At 53.5% G+C, this 5,472-nt stretch overlaps 1 non-coding gene across 1 annotated transcript; it reads right to left on the bottom strand.

Moving 5' to 3' along the window:
* Positions 1-357: 357 nt before the first annotated feature.
* Positions 358-495, bottom strand: LOC114814422. Its single transcript, XR_003762220.1, has one exon. It is a non-coding gene; the product is annotated as a small nucleolar RNA SNORA7 (small nucleolar RNA).
* Positions 496-5,472: the final 4,977 nt, after the last annotated feature.

The raw sequence follows: 5,472 nt of genomic DNA, 5'->3' as shown, positions 1-5,472 counted from the left end.
TAAGCGGTTAGATGCAAAAGGTGATTTGCTCTTTTCCACTGCACTTCCCAATGCAGTTAATATTGTCGCCCTTGCCTTTGAACAGTTGAGAAAATATTCGAATAGAGGATTAAGTTACCCCTCCAAGTCACCCAGCAATTAGGTCTTATGCCGGCGAGTCGTTTCCGACCCACGGGGACGGCGCGGACGCGTCTCTCCCAGAGCGCCCCGCTCTCCATCTGCGGTCCGTGGATCCGGAGAGTTTTCTCGGTAAAAATCCGGAAATGGTTTCCCACTGCCGCCTCCCGCGCGGTAAACCTGAGTCTCCGCCCTCGACGCTCTCCCGCCGCCGCTGCTGCCCAGCACAGGTGAGTTGGGACTTGCGGCAGATGGCCTTCCACTCTCTAGCCGCTGGCCGAGCTAGGAATGGAACGGGCGGGCCTCTGCTCGACTCTCCCTCCCGTAGCCGAGACTGGTAGAGTAGTGGAAACTCTCCTGGTGCGACCCTGAGAGGGGCGGCAATTAGGGATAGAAGAATGAAAATGCAGAGTCCAGAGATGGGTGATTCCTGGCACCCGTGCTGGAGGATGTCACCTTGGGTGAACCCGGAAGGACTCCTCGATCCCCAGGGGTGGCTGCCCCGTGCCCGCTTCTCCCAAGAATGCTTGCTCTCGTGGAATTTGCACCCTTTAATCAATCCGTGGTATTGATTATAATACTGGTATCTGTTAAGCGCTTACTATGTGCCGAGCGCCGTTCTAAGCGCTGGGGGAGATACAGGGTCATCAGGTTGTCTCACGTGGGGCTCACGGTCTTCATCCCCATTTTCCATATGAGGGACCTGAGGCCCAGAGAAGTGACTTGTCAGCCGTGTGACATTGGGCAAGCGGCGGAGCCTGGATTAGAACCCGCGGCCTCTGGCTCCCGAGCCTGGGCTCTTGCCATTGAGCCATGCTGCTTCTCTATTTATTTATTCTCTGTTGGAGTGCTTACTGGGTGCAGAGCACTGTACCGAGCGCTTGGGAGAGTACACTACCACGGGGCCGGTAGACACGTTCCCTGCCCGCGACGAACTTACGGTCTAAGGAGGGAGAGACGGAGGTTAATATAATAATAATTTATAATATGTAATGTATAATGTAGGGGGTTGAGGGTGGGCTGAATACCAAATCCCCCAAATTCACAGATCCAAGTGTCTAGACAATGGAGAAGGGAAAGGGAGCCGGGGGGAAAAGGCTGCACGGAAGGGCGGGTTCTGAACAGTAATAACGATGGAGGTGTTTGTTAAGGACTTACTGTATGCCCGACACCGTCCTGAACTCTAGAGTGGATACCACTCCCACTCTTCTCCCACTCCCTTCTGCGTCTCCCTGACTTGCTCCCTTCGTTCATCCTCCCTCCCGTCCCCACGGCACCTATGTACGGGTCTGTTATTTATTGATGTATACTAATGTCTGTCTCCCCCTCTAGACTGTGAGCTCGTTACGGGCGGGGACCGTGGTGGTGTACTCTCTCAAAGGCTCAGTACAGTGCTTTGCACACGGCGAGCCCTCGGTAAATACGATTGAATGAATGAGTACCAGCGCATCGGGTTGGACACGATCCCTGTGGCACATGGGGCTCGCAGTCTCAATCCCCAGTCTACAGGTGAGGGAACTGAGGCTCGGGAGAAGTTAAGTGATCTGTCACACGGCAGAGAAGCGGTGGAGCCAGGTTTAGAACCCAGGTCCTGGTGACGCCCAGGCCGGCGCCTGCCCCTAAGAAAATAAAGTTGTGCTCACCGCCATCGCCGGGTTAGCCGCAGGGGCATCTGGCCAGAGCGGGCACCCCTAACGCCTAGAGAAGCAGCGTGACCTAGCGGAGAGAGCACGGGCCCGGGAAACAGAAGGACCCGTGTTCTAAACCCAGCTCCACCGCTTGTCTGCCGGGTGGCCTTGGAAAAGTCACTTCGCTACTGTGGGCCTCATCTGGAAAATGGGGATTAAGACTGTGAGCCTCGTATGGGACGTGGACCGGATCCGACCCGGTTACGGTGCCTGGCACGTGGTAAGAGCTTAACGAGCGCCGTAAGAAAGCCCAGCAAAACGCCCCCAGGGGTCCCCACCGCAACCAGTTACGGGTTAGTTACTGGTTTATGGCTTTGACGGTGAGCTTTGTCCAGCCTGGCTCCAGCCCCCGCCTCTTCCCCCTGCGTTGAAGGGAGAAAGAAAGGAAGAGTCAAAGGTGGCAAGAGGGAAGGAAGAGGTCCAGGGCCCAAGCCAGGGGGTAAGGGGGGGCAGCGGCAGCAAATCCAGGCAGGCAGAGCTGGGAGGCTGTTGGCATCACAGAGAAGGGAGGGGGAATTGTTGGGTTGGGGCGGGGAGGACAGGGCGAGCGGGGAACCAGCTGTGTAATTGCATTCAAATTGGGAACCTCAAAAGTTATACGCGACATGCAAGTAGGAGGCCGACTCCTTTCACTCTGAGCTCTAGTCCGGTCGATCCGAACGAGAGGGAGAGCGCAGCCTTCTCTCCACGGAACAGAGAGAGAGGAAGCGGTCAGGGCTTTAAGACACGGGGATATCGGGTGAATCGGTGGTATGTGTCGAGCGCTTACTGTTTGCAGAGCACTGTACTAAGCGCTGGGAAGAGTACAGCGTAGCAGGGTTGGTAGACGCATTCCCTGCCCACCGTGAGCGGACGGTCTAGGGGCGGAGGCAGACGTGAATAGATACAAATAGGTTACGGTTAGGCGTATAAGTACCGTGGGGCTGAGGGCCGGGTGAATCGCAAGCGGTCGGAGGGTTCAGAGTGAAGTTCACAGACGACACGGAAAGGAGAGGGTGTCGGGGAAGAGGAACCTTAGCCGGAGAAGGCCTCTTGGAGAAGATGCGAACTTAATAAGGATTTGAAGGTGAGGAGAGTTGGTGGTCTGGTGTCTGTGGAGGCAGAGAGAGTTCCAGGCTAGAGAGAGGATGTGAGCAGGGTGTTGGCGGCGAGCTGGACGAGATAGAGGCTGGAAAACCTCCAATTTTGTTGGGCAGTGTTTATACTAGTAGTGATAAGAGTATTTATTCGGTCAGTCAGTGGTATTTATCGAGCTCTCGCTATGTGCAGAGCACTAGATCGAGCTCTGGGAGAGAGCATACAGGTGGAATGTCAGCTGTGTGACGTTGGGCAAGTCACTTCACTTCTCGGGGCCTCAGTTACCTCATCTGTAAAATGGGGATTAAGACTGTGAGCCCCACGTGGGACAACCCGATTCCCCTGTGTCTACCCCAGCGCTTAGAACGGTGCTCGGCACATAGTAAGCGCTAAACAAATACCAACATTATTATCATTATTATTATTAAGGATGTGAGAAGCGGCGTGACCTAGTGGACAGAGCGTGGAGCTGGGAGTCGAAAGAACCTGGGTTCTAATCCCAGCTGCGCTTCTGGTCGGCCGTGTGACCTTGGGCAAGTCGATTCGCTTCTCTGTGCCTCAGTTACCTCATCTGGAAAATGGGGATGAAGACGGCGAGCCCTGTGGGGGACGTGGATTGTGTCCGACCCGATTACCTTGCATCCACCTCAGCGCCTGACGCACGGTGAGCACTTACCAAATCCTATTAAAAAAAAAGGAGCCGATAATCTGCAGGTATAAGGGGGAAGCGGGAGCTGGAATCCCTGCTTATGAGGAGTTTTCCAACGGCCGCACCTGGGACCGTTTGCCCTGAAGTAGGCCAAACCACCAAAGGTACCTGAAAACTCAGCTTTGTACGGGAAGAAAGTACCCACAGGCTAAGAAAATAAATGGCTGGCAAAGATTTTATTGAAGGAGAGCAATTCTGAGAGGGCTAGCTTTAATAAAAACCTAAAGAGTCCCTCCTAAGGCACTTCGCTTTCCAATTTTTGATTTATGACTTCCTGATTTTCAATATACTCTGTTTTTTGATTTGATATAAATCCAGGGTGTCACCAGTGGGTTGCCACAGAGACTCTTAGCCCTCCCCTGACCACCCTCCCGAGGAAGAGAGAAGCAGCCTGTCCTGGCGGAAAGAACACGGGCCTGGGAGTCGGTGGACCTGGGTTCTAATTCCCCATCTGCCAAACGCTGCGAGGTGTGCTTAAGAAGTGCCAGGCCCCGTACCGAGTGCCGTATAAATGCTTGCTGTGTGACTGTGGGCGGGTCGATTAACTTCTCTGTGCCTCAGTTTCCTCGACTGTCAAATGTGGATTCAGTACCGGTTATCCCTTCTGCTTAGACTGTGATCCCCGTGCGTGACGGGGACTGTGTCTGACCTGATTAACTTCGATCTACCCCAACGCTTAGAACGGTGCTTGACACCTAGTAAAGTACTTAATAAATACCAAAATAATAATACTGAAAAAAGAGAGAAGACCGTTTCTGCTTAGGCTCGGGGTCCCCAGACTTACTTGTATTTCAAGTGAAACGACTCGCTTTCAGTCGAAAGGTTTGTTGTTAAAATTTCACTGGAAGGGTTTGTTGTTAAAACGCTCATCGGAAGCAGCCTGGCCTAGTGGAAAGAGCTTGGATCTGAGAGTCAGAGGGCCCGGGTTCAAATGCCGGCTCTGCCACGTGCCTGCTGTGTGACGTTGGGCAAGTCACTTCACTTCTCGGTGCCTGTTACCTCGCCTGTAGAATTGAGATGAAGACGGTGAGCCTCTGTGGGACGGGGACTGGGTCCAACCCGATCACCTTGTATCTACCTCAGCACTTAGAACAGCGCTCGGCACATAGTGAGCACCTCACAAGTACCGTAATTACGGTGGTTGTTCTTTTCCTTGTGATCCCCATCATCCCTGTGTTTTCTGGGGATGTAGGCCCGTGTCATGGGATCAGTCGATTGTAGTTATCGAATGCTTACTGTGTGACGAGCGCTGTACTAAGCACTTGGGGGAGTATATACAATATAGCAGTAAATGGACACGTTCCTTGCCCACGAGGAGCTTACAGTCTAGAGGATACAGTCTATAGTCTTGCACAGTCAGCGGAGAGGGCTTACTGTCTGTGAGGATCTGTCAGAATGCAGCATGGTGTAGTGGATAGAGCACGGGCCTGGGAGTCAGAGGTTATGGGTTCTAATCCTGGCTGCTCCACTTGTCTGCTGTGTGACCTTGGGTAAGTCACTCCAGTTCCGCGTACCTCAGCTCATCTGTAAAACGGGGATCGAGACTGTGGAACCTGTGGGACAGGGACCGTGCCCAACCCGATTTACTCCGGAGCTCAGTACGGTGCCAGGCACATAGGAAGCGTTTAACAAATACCATAATTATCAATTATTATCACAGCCTATCTGGAGTTTGTGCCAATGGGTGTTTTTCTCCAAGGCCCCGGTGCCACTTCCTGTCAGGGTGGTTATTCATCGAGTGGGCGAAGGACCGTGGAAAACCTAAGCAACGGATCTGGAGGGCCTTTGGCTCCCAAATTGCTGAACGGGACCCAATTGACTGAACCCAGGAGGAGCCAGAGCAACCGCTTTCGTGTCCAGGGCTTGAAAACCGGGAAAACC

This window comes from Ornithorhynchus anatinus, chromosome 9 (genome assembly GCF_004115215.2).
Source record: "Ornithorhynchus anatinus isolate Pmale09 chromosome 9, mOrnAna1.pri.v4, whole genome shotgun sequence".
Lineage (NCBI taxonomy): Eukaryota > Metazoa > Chordata > Mammalia > Monotremata > Ornithorhynchidae > Ornithorhynchus > Ornithorhynchus anatinus.
Note: the sequence above shows the minus strand (reverse complement) of the source record. Positions and strands in the feature narration are given on the sequence as shown.